The sequence below is a fragment of the Notolepis coatsorum genome (genome assembly GCF_963971535.1).
Source record: "Notolepis coatsorum genome assembly, contig: SCAFFOLD_4412, whole genome shotgun sequence".
NCBI classification, from domain to species: Eukaryota; Metazoa; Chordata; class Actinopteri; order Aulopiformes; family Paralepididae; genus Notolepis; species Notolepis coatsorum.
In genome coordinates this window covers 7178-7500 of record NW_028168969.1, presented here as the reverse complement: position 1 = coordinate 7500, position 323 = coordinate 7178, and positions in this window count along the sequence as shown.

Here is a 323-nt window from a genome sequence, read left to right as displayed (position 1 = left end):
CTTACAACTACCACGCATGGGTGTGTGTGTGTGTGTGTGTGTGTGTGTGTGTGTGTGTGTGTGTGTGTGTGTGTGTGTGTGTGTGTGTGTGTGTGTGTGTGTGTGTGTGTGTGTGTGTGTGTGTGTGTGTGTGTGTGTGTGTGTGTGTGTGTGTGTGTGTGTGTGTGTGTGTGTGTGTGTGTGTGTGTGTGTGTGTTAGAGTCTATATATTTATGAGGGTCTGCACGGCTGGTATTGGTGTTTGTGTGACAGGAAGTCAGGTATCTTTGAGTCTTCTTCTTCTTCTCTTTTTCCCGCTACATATCTGCTATACTGTTATGCAT